General features: G+C 31.7%; 1 protein-coding gene and 1 long non-coding RNA gene across 2 annotated transcripts in view; one reads left to right on the top strand and one right to left on the bottom strand.

Moving 5' to 3' along the window:
* Window positions 1-14,306, bottom strand: part of LOC126709576 (MDIS1-interacting receptor like kinase 2-like) — a 46,702-nt gene that overhangs the window by 17,271 nt on the left and 15,125 nt on the right. The gene's annotated exons all lie outside the window — the stretch shown is intronic.
* Window positions 11,747-14,214, top strand: LOC126709577 (uncharacterized). The gene is made up of 3 exons (XR_007649426.1): window positions 11,747-12,048; window positions 12,685-12,771; window positions 13,825-14,214. It is a non-coding gene; the product is annotated as an uncharacterized LOC126709577 (long non-coding RNA).

Raw genomic sequence — 14,306 nt, 5'->3', positions numbered from 1 at the left:
AATGTCAAACCCTCTGTGAGTGAGGTTGTTAAACCCTTAGAAAGTTCATCATCTAGGAAGATTAGGGTTGATCTAAAAGAGTCTAAACCTAAGAAGCCTACCCTATCTAAGGATAAGACACATGATAAACCTGCATGGGTTTGTCACTTTTGTGGAAAGTCTGGACACATCCGTCCAAATTTCTACAAGCTGCAAGCTATTAAGAGAGCTAACAAACCAAAAGTACCTATGCCTCAAACACTTGATCCTATGGTACTTATTGGTGATTTGGTAAAGGCTTTAAACCTTTATTCCAATCCTGGAGTTGGTAATCATTCTCAAGTAAATAAGAACTCCAATGCTCGTGGTGCATCTAAAAGGTTTTAGATGCAAAAGACTCGACCTAACTAAGTCTTTCTGACATGGTCCTTGTACTTCATTTGCTCTACCCTTTGTGACCATTGTTCTTTGGTTTTATTTATTTATTTATTTATTTTTGTCTCTAGGATTTGCATAGCATAACATTCATGCATTTCATTATAGATATTTTATTTTTATTAAAATAAAAAAATAAAAAAAAAAGGAAAAAAGGAAGCACATTTTTGTTTTGCACTATTCTTCTTGGTTTTTGATAACAAGGTTGGTCAATTTATTTTCACATAACATGTCTTTTGTACCTTGTTTAGCTTTGATGAGCTTATTTATTGCACTTTACTAGTTGAAGCTTTGTAGTGCATGTTGTGTGAGAAAGATGTTTATGGTTTTTGATTACTATGTCTTAATCTTGAAGTCACATGTTTTTAAATGTTGGACTTGAACTTTTAGAGAAAGGCATAAATAACCATCTCACCACTATTCACTAGCCAATCATGAACACCTTAGTATATATCATAAGATTTTGTCTTCGAGAAAGTGTAGCACATGCACAAAAAGAACATAAGGTGAAGCCTCGGGTTAAATTGTTTAATTCTTAAAATCAAAATTGGTGTATACTATTAGGTTTGATGCCAAACTCACATAACTTAAAATTGGAATGTATATTATGAGGCATAAATACAAGAAACTTACATGATTGTAAGCTTATGATCTAGGAGATGTGGGAGTTATATGATGTAACTCTTTAGGTTAAAGTCTCTTTTAAATTCATTGTGATGAATTTTGTAAACTTTGTGATTGATTGCTATTCACATATCATCTCACATGCATCTCAAGTTTTGTTAGTTGCACACACTACACGAGTTACTCTTTGCTAAACATTGTACATGTTATTGTGTGTGGTTATGGTCTGACCAACCAAGTTTTTGCAAATACTTTGAATTATGTGCAAACTTAATTTGTTGCTTGAAAATTTGTGGAGAATGCAAAAATTTTGTTTTTGGGGATTTTGGGCTTGAAATCCTTGATTTGAAAATCGTATCATCTCATACTCATGCATTTTTGTTCTTAAATTTCAATGCTTTGAGTTAAATCAACTTGTTTTTCAAAAATTGTGTTTTTCCTCAAAAATATGGTGAGCCTCTGCCTAATTTAATCGGTCCATTTTGTTTTTCGACCGATCAAAATTTTTAAAATTTGAGAGAGGGAGTCTCTGTCTGTTTCGACCAGTCGAGGCTGATTTTCGACCGATCGAAACTCGTGAATCAGGTTTTTTAAAAGGTAGAATTGAAATTTTTCAAAGTTACTTTTCAAATAGTTATTTGTTTTTCTCTCTCTCCGCGTTGGCTCTAGGCTCCACCATCCATTTTTTTGTCATTTTCCTTCAAGATTTTTGCAAGGTTTTTGTCCTTGGAGGCCGGTAAGTCCCTTTTGCCCTTCTTTTTCAAGTTTATTTCTTTATTTCATGCATTTTTCACGCATTATCATGGGTATTTTCGGAACTTTCAACATATTGGGGTTTTTGATGATTCGAACCTATTTTTGTGAAATTGATCAATGGGTTTTTGTGCTATGAATCTATAATGATGTTCCCTATAGTTTAATTTGATCAATTTTGAGATTTTTGAAAATTTGAAAATTCTAGGGTTTTGAATTTGATCCGAATTGGGGATTTTGTCAAATTGGCTCAAATTGATGAAATTGGCTTATCCAATTGATGCATTTGATCAATTCGTCAATATTTTTCAAATTGATCAAGTGGTTGTCCAAATTTTGGGGGTTTTTGTATTAAAAATCTTAATGTTCAAGCCAATTTTGAAATTTGAACCTTTTGGACTTAATTTGCTGCATTAGAACATGCATCATGACATTTAAACTTGTTCATGCATCATATAGATTTTTATTCTATATTTTGTTTGTTGTGCTAACTTGCAGTCTGCCCTTGGTTTTGGTTTTGGTTTTGTGTTTTTGTTTTTTCGCTCTGTGTTTTGATCCTTATCTTAGCACCATGCCTAGGAAAACTAGAGCTCATAGGACTACTTCCACTTCCTCTGAGTCTCCCACTAGGGTTGAGTTGTTTAAGAATGATAAGTGTAGAGAAGCCTTTGACACTTTGAACTGTAAGCATAAGATCTAGTCTGAGCGAGCTATTGTGTTAGATCAGCTTGATCCGGCCATTAAGCCCAATTTTGAGTCTAGAGGTTGGTTGCCTCTCTTAGAGATAGATCATCCACCCCCGACCGCCCTGATTAGAGAATTCTTCTCGAACCTCTCTTGCCACGTCTATGATTCCAACACCCTAGTTAGGAGTTGGATACGAGGTGTAGAATTCACCATTACCCTTCGGGTAGTGGCTGAGGCTCTTAGGGTGCCGGTTGTTCGAGATGCTGACTATCCCTATGATAAGTCACCCTCATTAGACGTTGTCATGTCTTACATCACTGGGTCATCTATCCAGTGGGGTTCTGATCCTCGGATCACGTCCACTGAGCTTACTGAGACGGCCTATCTCCTCTTTAGGATAGCGTGTCATTCCTTGTGGTCTATCTCTCACTTCCACACCATCTCTCTCGAGCGATGTGTGTTTTTGTATGCTTTTGTTTCTGGAGCGTCCATCAGTTTTCCTCACTTGTTCCTTCGTTCTTTGAACGAGATTCATAGGAGTTCTGCCGTAGGGCATGCATTGATTCATCCTATCTTCATTCATAGGATTTTGCTCTACTTAAGTCTAGATGGTTTTCCGTCTGGTGAGCCTGTTCATGTGAGTGCTCTCATAGTTGCCACCTTTTTTCGTCAGAGGGCTGCTCAGTTGAGAGTTGCTCCTTCTCGTCCTAGAGATGTGTCATCTAGTGGTGTTCCCCCTCCTTCCTCTCCTATAGGTACAGCTGCTGCTGAGACTTCAGGTGCTGCTGCTGATGCTGATGCTGATGTTCCTCCATCGACTGCTTCAAATGATTCAGACATTCGTCGCACGTTGGATCATGTCTTGGCCGTTTAGGCGGCTCAAGGACAGATTTTGGTGGACGTACTTGATGAAATCCGTGCCTTGCGTGTGGAGTTGGCGCAGTTTCGACCACCTCCCTTTTGATGATGGATATCTTCTTTTCCCTTTGGCATTCCGTCATAAAAAGGGGGAGTACTTTGTAGGGTTTTTGTTTTTAGGGGGAGTTTATTTGTTTTTTGGTTGGAGCTTGTGGAGTTTTAGATTGTATCTAGGTGCTTCACTGTGTACTTAACATTTTTAGCCCTTACCTTGTTTTTGATGGGATATTCATGTTAGGGGGAGTTTTATGTTTTGTTGGTACTTTATTTGTTTCTTGTTTCAAACTGCTTATTGATTTATATTTATGAGTTATTCATTGATATATGTCTTTATTTGTGTGTTGTTTGAAATCAAGAAGTTATTTTGTTTACTTGTATTGTTTCCACACATGCGGTTATGCATTTTGTTTAGTGTTTCAGGAAATATACAGGTTGATTCAATTGAGTTACTGTCTATACTTGCAACTGATGGATAGTAGTTAGGATTGAATTTGTTTTATGAGCATTATTTTGTAAAGGGCTTGTTATTTTGTAAATTTTGAGCTTCTAAGTTGTGTTTTGTCATGGATTGCCAAATGAGGAGTTTGTTAGGTTCTAAAGTTTAGGATTTTATGTATTTAGAACTCTAATGTGTATTGTTGGCAAACCATGATCAAAACAATGTGTTTAGAAGTGTTTAAGTCTAGCTCAAAGTTGTGATTTTATGTAAAGTTGGAATCGAGTTAAAGCAGGAAGCATTGTGGCTTTCGGCCTGGCTCGATCGATCGAGAGACAGGCTCGATCGATAGAAGCTCGGGCAGAATGCTTTTCTGCAGATTCGTCCAACTCAGCCCTAGTTGTTTTAAAACGTTTTTAGGGTTTCTTATTTGTCCTAAGTATAAAAGGCAAACCCTAGTCACGTTTTAGTGTTACTCATATTTGCAGTTTGTGTAAATCTCTTGTGAGATCTAGAGGAGCTTTCCTTTACACAAACTTAGGATTTTCAAGGAGAAGATTTATCTATGCCTTGATGATCAATTCAGTTGCTGCCATTAAAGTTTAAAGAAAACACAAGCGGGTGTGCTTGTATCTGGTGGTGAATCCAAGAAAGAATGAGTCCGTGGATTCGGAGCTTGCACGTGATCGTGTCAGTAAGTTCTACTGGTTGGTAGCAATAAAAAGTCGAGCGTGGGGGCTTGTAAGTCTTATTGTATGAACTTCGATTCTTTCAAGATAGTGGATTCAAGTTTACCTTGAGGATAGCTAGGTCAAATCCTCCCTAGGTTTTTACCGGTTTGGTTTCCTGGGTGATCATATCTTGTGTTATTTATTTTCCGCTGCTTTGCATGATTTGATCTTTTATATTGTGATAACCTAGACTTGTTTAATTGGACTAAGTAACAACTTGGCTAATTACCTAAGTTAAATCAATTGTGTTTTAAGGGGTCTAAAAACTATCATAATACAAATTAGAATATTGATTAAACAAATTTAACAACATTATACCTTAAAATGTAGCAAAAGCCAATATAAAATTTTCATTTAGAAACGATGAAACATTCCTTCATTTTTATTACAAGTGAACTAAAAAATACAAAACATTTTCTTAGGTTAACATAATTTTATAAAAAATAGAATAAAAAGTCATACATTCACACCATAGAAAAATAAAACCCTTGAAGTTTCATCAAAACCAAAAATTTATCCCTTAAAAAAAAAAAAAAAACAAAATTTGATGTTTTAGTAGGATCGGTAGAATTAGTAGGATCTCATACAATCCTACGATTTTACACGATCCTACATACGATCTTACCATTTTTATGATCCTAGGGCGATTCTAAACGTTTTGGTAAGGTGAAATCATAAAATCGTGCGATCCTATGATCCAAATTGCGATTTTAACAATCATGGTAGCAATATTAAATGCTACGCTTCAGTTTTTAGTAATATATAGACTAGTTGTGAACCTGGGAGATTCTAGTCTTTTGCCCTTAATTTTTAAAAAATTTAGCAATATACCCCTATTTCGAAACTATATAGGGATATGCCCCTGTTTCGATACTCGATTACCTTAAAATCGAGTTTCAATGAAATACTCGATTCGTAGAAAATCGAGTTATGCCGAATAAAACTAAAAAAAAAAAAAGCATGGAACTCGATTTTAGGGAAGTCGAGTTCCAAAACGCCGCTGTAGGGCTTTAAAACGTCACTATAGGGTTTAAAAACGCCACTATAGGGCCCCTTGAACTTGGTATGGAGACTTATAAAATTTTTTTGCAGGAAAACGCCGCTATAGGGCTCTAAAACGTTACTATAGGGCTTAAAAACGTCACTATAGAGCCTAAAAAGCCACTATAGGGCACCCAGAACAGAGCGATTACACTTATAAAAAGTTTAGTAGGAAAACGCCGCTATAGGGCCTTAAAACGTCACTATAGGGGTTAAAAACGCCACTATAGGGCACCCTGAATATGGGCCAATCACACTTATAAAAAAATTTGCAGGAAAACGCCGCTATAGGGCTTTAAAACGTCACTATAGGGCTTAAAAACGCCACTATAGGGCTCCTTGAATATAGGACAATCACACTTACAAATTTTTTTTTTGCATGGAACTCGATTTCCTGAAACTCGAGTTCCATGGAATTTTTTTTTTTTATTTTTTTTTTATTTTTTTTAAGTTTGATCGGGCATAACTCGATTTTCTACAAATCGAGTATTTAATTGAACTCGATTTTAGGATAATCGAGTATCGAAATAGGGGCACGCTCCTATATAGTTTGCAAATAGGGGCATATTGCTAATTTTTTTAAAAAATTAGGGGTAAAATGCCAGAATCCTCGCGAACCTGTGCGATATGCGTGATAATCATTTTTATGGTGGTTTTATTAATTTTTTTTTTTTTTTTTACAATTTAAACTAATTTAATAAAGAATAATGTATTTCATAATCATATTTTTATTTATTATAGAAACAATCATAAATGTAATATAAGAACAATTATAAATCATAAATATAAATTTTATCGTACCAAAATGAAAACAATACAATTTTTCTCAAAAATCTAGAAGACAAGTTAATGAAAATATTCATTTTCTAATCAAATTTATTTATAACATTTTGTGAATTATTAAAAAGAATATAAAATTTGGAAATTATTCTTTTAGTTTTAAGAAAACTTTCTCAAACCTTATTTTTTCTGCCTACAATCCAAAACACCGAAAAACATAACTAAGAAAATTAATAAACTTAACAATGATTAATTGGACCAATTAGGAAAAACAATTCGTTGTTGATAATCTATTAAGGCTATTTTCTTTACAGAAATTGTAATTTCTTCTACCCAAAACATATTATCAAATAAACATTATTAGCAAAATCTAAGAATTGAATTTCTATATATGCATTGTTATAAAATAATAATAACAACAATTAAAGTAAAATTGTAAAAGCTAAAATTTGTCACCTATCTGATTATTTTTGTTTGGTTAACTTTTTCTTTTCTCTAAATAAATAACATTATAGAGTACTTTTAATACAATTATTAAGAGTACTTTGTCCACCACAAAGGATTAAAAAATAAACAAAAATTAGTAAAGTCTCATAATTTAACATCTAAATTGAGTACTATAAAAAATCATGATGTGTAATAAAATAAATACCAAATTATCCAAATCATGCTATGTAATATAATATTATATTTTTATATGCTATATTTAATTCTTTATAACACAATAGGATAAAATTTAACAATCAAAGAGAAAAAAAATAAAAAAAATAAAAACCAAATTATCCAAATCATGCTATATGAATAATATTATATTTTTATATGCTATATTTAATTCTTTATAATGCGATAGGATAAAATTTAACAATCAAAGAGAACAAAAAAAATATTTTAAAAACAAAACCAAATCGCATTAACCTAAAGTAAAGTTTTCAATAATATAAAAAATTATCAACTTAAAGCAGAAATACAAGAAAAATAAAAAAATCCACCAAAAAATTGAGAGAGAGAGAGAGAGAGAGAGAGAGAGAGAACCTTTTTTTTTTTTTTGGTGAGGGAAAACTATGCATAGAATGAAAAAGATAGTGACGAATTTATAGTAAAAGTGTGTGAATAAAAAGAAACAAAAATAAAGGAAGATGAAGGGAAAGAGAAAAAATGATATTAATGTAGAGGGTAGTAGGGAGATGAAAAAGTAAGCAAATGAGAAAGGTTGGAGAGATGATAGGGAGATGAAAATGTAAAGGAGAGAAAAAGGTTGGAGAAGCGTAAATATTAAAAAAATAAATGTTAAAAACACTTATGGGAAAATTGAAAAGAAAAAAGACAATGATGTGAATGTTGATGTGGCTCAATTGGAGCGTAGCAATAATAAATACTACACTTCAGTTTTTAAATATATATAAATATAGATTAGTTGCAGACCCATGCGAAGCGTGAAAATATATACTATTTTGTAACGTGATATAATGTATTATTTATTCTATAAAACGTGCTAGAGATATTATTTCTAAAATTATTTTTCATCTCTCCATGTTTACAAATATATCATTCTATTATTTTGAGTTTTTTTTTTTTTAGTTAAAACTTAGGTGCATTTGATTGAAAGAAGAGAAAAAACTGAGAGTTTGCGCTTGCTTGCTTGCTTACCAAGCCATCCTGGCAAACTCTTCCGGCTATAGTGTATCATCCAAAAGTAGAGACCAAAAAAAAAAATCAATCTAAAATAGAGTTGCAAGAAAGAATTAATGAGAGAGAGAGAGAGAGAGAGAGAGAGAGAGAACAATCACCTTTTTTGGAAGAGAATGTGACATAAATAACAAAATTATATAAAAGAAGATGAGTAGAAAAATATTTAAAAGAAAATGTATAGTTGTAGACACCAAATTTATCCAAGTCATGCTATATAATAGAGTAACATTAAATCATTCTGTAACTTAATAAGATAACATGTAACAAACAAAGAAAATAAAATTAAAAAGATAAAAAAAATTAAAATATAACCAAATCATATCAACCTAAAGTAGAGTTAAATATAAAAATTCATCAATTTAAAGAATTAAGCATCCACCAAAAGAAAGAATATATATATATATATATATATAGAGAGAGAGAGAGAGAGAGAGAGAGAGAGAGAGATGATTCACTTTTTTGTGTGAGCAAAATATGAATTGAATGAAATAGAAAATAACAAATTTTTATAGCAAAAAAATTGGAGAGAAGAAGAGTCAAAATAAAAGGAAGATAAAGGGATGGAGAAATTGCAAGGTTAAGATATAGAGTAGTGGGGAGATAAAAATGTAAAAGTAAGTAAATATTGGAGAAAGTGTGATTGTAAAGTGGCAAATTAATAAAGAGAAAAATAATTTAAAAAGAGAGAAAATATTGAAAATAGGTTGATGATGTGGTTTAATAGGAACGTAACAACATTAAACTCTATGCTTCAACTTTTAAATATGCTAGTCGCTAACTCATGTGATGTACAGAAATAGCCACTAAATGAGTTTCAAGAACAAAAAAAAAAAAAAAAAAGCCATTATTTTTAAGTTGCAATAGTAAGTAAAAATACATGAAATTAAAAAAAAAAAAAATGATATTGAAAGAAATAGCAAAAATTCTTATTAGTTAGGTAGAAGAAAATAATGTTGTTTTATTTATTAGTTTTTTTTGTAGGAAGGAATAAGAGACAAAATGTTGCTTCTCTAGTTTAGTTTGTATTGTATATATAGGTATATATAAGATAAGTTGTAATATATATGCCAAAAAGTGTCTATTGGCTGAAAATATGTTTATAGAATGAAAATGTGTCTGTGTATCGAAGAAGTGTCTATTGGCCGAAAAAGTGCCTATTGAATGAAAATGTGTTTATTGAATGAAAAGGTGCCTACCAAAAGTAGACATGGCAAAAGGGGCAGGTTGAATCGGGTCAAGTTCGGGTCAAGTCAATCGGGTTGTGGGTCGAGTCGGGTTGACTCGTATTTTTCACATGAATTTATTTATTTTTTTATAAGGAAAGTAACATGTATTTGCTATTTGAAAAGTCATGCAACAAATTACTTAATATAAAATGCATTACTTTGAATTCACCACTTATATCAAGAATGAACTCAATTAACTTATTAATACTTATTCAATAATTTTAAAATTATACAAATCTTGGCATTGCTATCTAAAACAAAATAACACAAAGATAAGTAAAACAAATGCACAAGTTTTATTTTTACACAATATCAACATCCCAAAATATAAAATAAAATTACTAATGACTTATTGGATCATTTGACAAAGAATAAAAACATATAAGAAATTTACAATCTTGAAAATTAATTTTATAATCTATTATTAATTGTGGTTGTCACTTTATTTCAATTTGAGATATACATTAAAGTTTGTTTGTTTGCTTTTTTATACATGGTCTCTTTTATGAATATTATATCATTGTTAAGCAACACACACTCTAAGAAATATCATAATTTATTTCAAAAGCCATTTATTTTGGACATAAATTGTTAAAAAAATAGGTCTAAGCATTCACAATTTAAATTAATTTGATACTTTGACTTCACTATTTTCACACTTATAAATGTTTCTCACACATGTTTACAATTTTAAGTCTATGTTTTTAATTTTACTGTAACAAGATTATCTTGGCATGTACTTTGCTATTTGATATCTAAAAATCTTTACTCATTACAAAATACTCAACCATTCATCTTTCAATTAATTTGCATGCAGTTATGTAAATGTCTCAATTGTTTCCTTAAAGCTTACAACAAACAATTAAACCAATATTGTCTTAGTTTTATTTTTTTTAAACCAAAAAAAAAAAATTTAAAAATGGTTTAAGTAGGGTCGGGTTGACCCACAAAAAAACACGGGTCAGGTCACAGGTTAACTTTTTGCTTTGGGTCAAAAAAATCAAGTTCGAATTAGGTATTTTTTGGGTTGGGTTGGGTCAGAAAATTCTGACCCGTTTTGCCATGTCTAACCAAACGATGTTTATTGAAAAGTCATAACTCTTCATATTAAATATATCAAAAGGTGCCTTTTGGTTTTTTCTTTTTTTTTTTGAGAAATAATTATCACATGCTGCTAACCTCGCAGTTTGAACTATTTCCTCCCTAGACCCCCAAGCACTTTATGCATGGGGAGGTGCCAATTTAGCTACAAGGTGCCTTTTGGTATAAAATGTGTTTATTGACCGAAAATGTGTCTATTAAATAAAAAATGTATCTATTAATAAAAAATGTGCCTATTGAAAAATGAAAAGTCATCTAAATTCCAAACAGTTTGGGTAGTTCTTTTTTTGTAAGTTGGTTTTTTTGGGTTAAATAGTGAAAATGTCCAGAAATTAAGCCATACCAAATTCAAGTAATTGTAAAAACAAAATATATATATATATATATATTTGAAATAAAAGATAGAAAAAAACAAAAATACTAAATAGAATCACGTTGGGGTTAGAGTTGTTGTTGGAGACAAAAGATAAGAAAAAACAAAAAAAAAATACTAAATAGAGTCACGTTGGGGTTAAGAGTTGTTGGAGACATACGTTAGCAAAAAACAAAAAAATACTACTGGGGTTAGAGTTATTGTTGTTGTTGTTGTTGTTGTTGTTTTTTTTTTTTTTTTTTTTTTTTTTTTTTTTTTTTTTTTTTTGGGAGTAGAAGTTATAAATAAATAAATAACACATATTTTATTAAGACTAGATAAAACATAGAAAAAAACAAAAATACTAAATAGAATCACGCTGGGTTTAGAGTTGTTCTTGGAGACAAAAGAAAGGAAAAAACAAAAAATACTAAGTGTGTTTGGGTTCACTTATAAGCTGCGTTGTGTTTTGTTCCTGCGTTTTTTTTCTTTTTTTTTTTTTTTTTTTTTTTTTTTTTTTTTTTTTGTTTTCACGGGTTTTGGAGTATTGCAGTTACTGTTCATTGAACAGTAACAGCAAATGTTGACTTTCAGCAGTGAACAGTGCACGTATGCACTGTTCATGGACCCACAAATTATACTTTTTAGTAACTTTTTCATTAAAAATGGGTTCCACGGTACTATTCACACATTTAAAAATTATTTTGCTATAGTGTTTTCAGTTTTCAATTTTAGCAAAATAAATTCTATCCAAATAGACCCTAAATAGAGTCACATTGGGATTAGAGTTGTTGTTAGAGTAGAAGCTATAAATAAATAAATAACACATATTTTATTAAGACCATTGGGAGGAGAAAGTTTATGATGTTTCAGAAACTCCACATCAGCATTTAATTGGTGTTTCTAAGTTCAATAAGAAAATGACACTTGTTTAAAAATAACATGTCAGCATATCAAACCTTATACACCTAAAAAGACAAATATGCACTTGAAAATTTTCAAACCCTGCCTAAACACCTTTTTCCCCTTCAGCAAAATCAAAAGTCTCTCTCCATCCCTGTTGCTCTCTCTCACCGCACCTCCATCTGCTCTCTCGTTCTTTCTTTCTCTCAACTCCAAAGCTCCATAGCCACTACTTAGCATCGCCGCCGGAGCTACGCTGCCAAACGTCACCAATTCCAACGAGACCGACCTTTGTCTCTTCGGAAAACCCCAAAATCGTATCTCCTTCTCATTGCTTCCAACCCCGACGACGGAGGCTTTTTCCCCACTTCCAACACCAAAAGTCGCAAGAAGGTTTTCTTCTCTCTCTTTTTCTGTTTATTTTCTGTATTTTTCACATCTTATTTTTATGTTTTTTTTTTCTTCTCGAAATTACAAGGGTCAATCTTTTTATGATGATTGATTTGGCTGCATAATCTTACCTTACAAGGGGCCTACTTTTTATAACCAAGACTCAATTGAAAGATAGACCCTTGTAAGATATGTTATGGTGTGAGATTTTAGTGTTTTTGTTTAGGAAAGAGATGGGTCTGATGGGGTTTGGTGTTATGGTGTAAGATATGGGTGTTTTGTTTAGTGAAGAGACAGGTCTGATGTGATTTGGTATTTTGGTTTAGTTTGTATCCCTATTTTATTATCAATGTCTATAAACTTACTTGGGATTGAGCTGCCTAGATTAATATTGATAGTTCCTTGCAGGTAATGTGTATATATTGTTAGCAGTGTACTTTGTTACTTGCACAGAGTCTACATTGCCTTATCAATAAATAAAGAGGAATTTGGTATATTTCATTAGATACCTTTGGATTATATCAGCATCAGTCATGTTTATCATTGGCTTTATATACCCTATTTCTTTTAGTTTGCATTATGGCACTAGTTTCTGTTATAGAACCTTGCTGATTTTATTTAGTATGTTGCTTATTTCAGTTACTAAATCATATTGTGTGAGCTGCCTCTCGAACACCCTATCTCTAACGTTAGACCTCTACGAGATTCACTCAGCCTTCTCTTCAGGTCTGTTGCACTTCTTTGGTTTCCATTTATACATATATAATTGTATCTGTTGTCCTCATGTCAAATACATAGTTTCTGTTGATCAGTGTATGGATTGAAATTTATATAATGAACACAAGAAGGGACATGAAAAAGGTTTGAAATTTTTTTATTTGCTACCATGACTATGTGCCTTTGGCGTGATTATTCTTAAAGAGGGAAGTCTGCCTTTGTTGGTCCAAATGGTAAGACTCATTACACTTTGTATACTAACACAGAAAGGTGTTGGTCTATTGTACTCTTTGTGGTTATCTATCAGACCTGGGCTCCTTTTGTATAGACCTTAGGTTTTTTTTTTTTTTTTTTTTTTTTGGGTAAGTTGTAGACCTTTGTAGTTGTTTTGGTGTTGTAAGTTTTATAGATGCTATAGTTGTATTGATGTTTTACTGCTGCTAGGTGTGTTTTGAACTATTTTGAACGGCTTGATTTCTTGTTTTTGTCCAGCTGTTGCACTTTATTGCTTTTATCAATTTATAGGAACTCATGCATGATTACTTGATTTAGCATTTTGATTCTTACTTTGTGCACATGCCTTGGTGATGATACGATTGAAGCAATAGTCTGTCAATAATTTTTATGTTTTCGTGTAACTTTGTACCACAATCATTAGAATGGATTCATTGAATGTTGGGAAATAATCAAATTAGATGTGCTCTTGCTAATTATACATTTTGATAGGATCCTTTTTGTATATGCTATGTCCTTAAGGGGTGGTCTCTAGTTGCTTGTGAGCAACATTGGAATGCATTAACAAATGAAGAGTAGCTTTCTATTGTGGTTATTCTTAAAAACTTTTTTTTTTTTTTTTTAAATATATGAAGTCTTGAACTTTAATTTGGTTACTTTGTTTGAAATTAAAAATTTGATATTTTCAAAGCAAAAATCTGTTAACTAGTAACTAGATTCAATATTGTCTATTGTTTGTGCGTGTGTCTTTTCCATTAAATTTTACTTTAATTTGCTTTAGTATTAGAGTAAAGCGACCAACTAACCAACCTTGAATTGGTTTTGCAGATCGTCTAAGATTGCTTGTTTATAATGGCTGTCATAGAAAATAAATTTCAGTAGCATATAGCAGTACTGGAGCAACCACACCTAAGCAATAGCCTAAGGACTATACTTGAAGATGTGCTGGACTTAGCAAATGAGATTGACCAAGTTTCATTTGAGTTAGGAGAGATGTAAATCAAGTAGCTCATGAGCTTGCTAAGTGGGGCTTTGTTAACAATCGGAATGGTTTTGTAAATTGTGGCCTTACTTGATCGTATGATATATGTGATCGTGAAGGATGCTCTAGGTTGTACAATTTCAATTTTGTTATTTTTAATAAAGATTGGTTTATTGTAAAAAAAAAAAAAAAAAAAAATTATATATATAATGGGTGATTTGGTCACATGTCCAATATATCTTTTTGCAACTTTAAGAAAGAAAAAAGAGAACACACAGACATTGTTTAAAAAAAAAAAAAAAAAAAGTAGAAATGAATAGTTTTAATT

The sequence above is a fragment of the Quercus robur genome, chromosome 12 (assembly GCF_932294415.1).
Source record: "Quercus robur chromosome 12, dhQueRobu3.1, whole genome shotgun sequence".
NCBI lineage: Eukaryota > Viridiplantae > Streptophyta > Magnoliopsida > Fagales > Fagaceae > Quercus > Quercus robur.
The sequence above is the reverse complement of the archived record's forward strand: the minus strand, read 5'-3'. Positions and strand labels throughout refer to the sequence as shown.